This window comes from Nestor notabilis, unplaced genomic scaffold (genome assembly GCF_000696875.1).
Source record: "Nestor notabilis isolate BGI_N333 unplaced genomic scaffold, ASM69687v1 scaffold19799, whole genome shotgun sequence".
Taxonomy (NCBI): domain Eukaryota; kingdom Metazoa; phylum Chordata; class Aves; order Psittaciformes; family Psittacidae; genus Nestor; species Nestor notabilis.
Window position 1 is genome coordinate 4,687 of NW_009943484.1, and position 292 is coordinate 4,978.

Here is a 292-nt window from a genome sequence, read left to right on the forward strand (position 1 = left end):
CTGTGGCTGCCCCATCCCTGGCAGTGTTCAAGGCCAGGTTGGACACAGGGGCTTGGAGCAACCTGCTCTAGTGGAAGGTGTCCCTGCCCCGGGCAGGGGTTGGAGCTGGAGGGACTTTAAGGTCCCTTCCAACACAAACCATTCCAGGATTCCATGATTCTGTGACCCCGTGCTGGCAGGGCCGTGGATGCACGAGGTGCTGAGCGGTGCCGTGCAGAGGGGGTGGTGCTGTCCTGGCAGAGAGGACAATGGGGTCTGGTCTTGGATGCCTGTGGAGGAATGGGGCGACCCC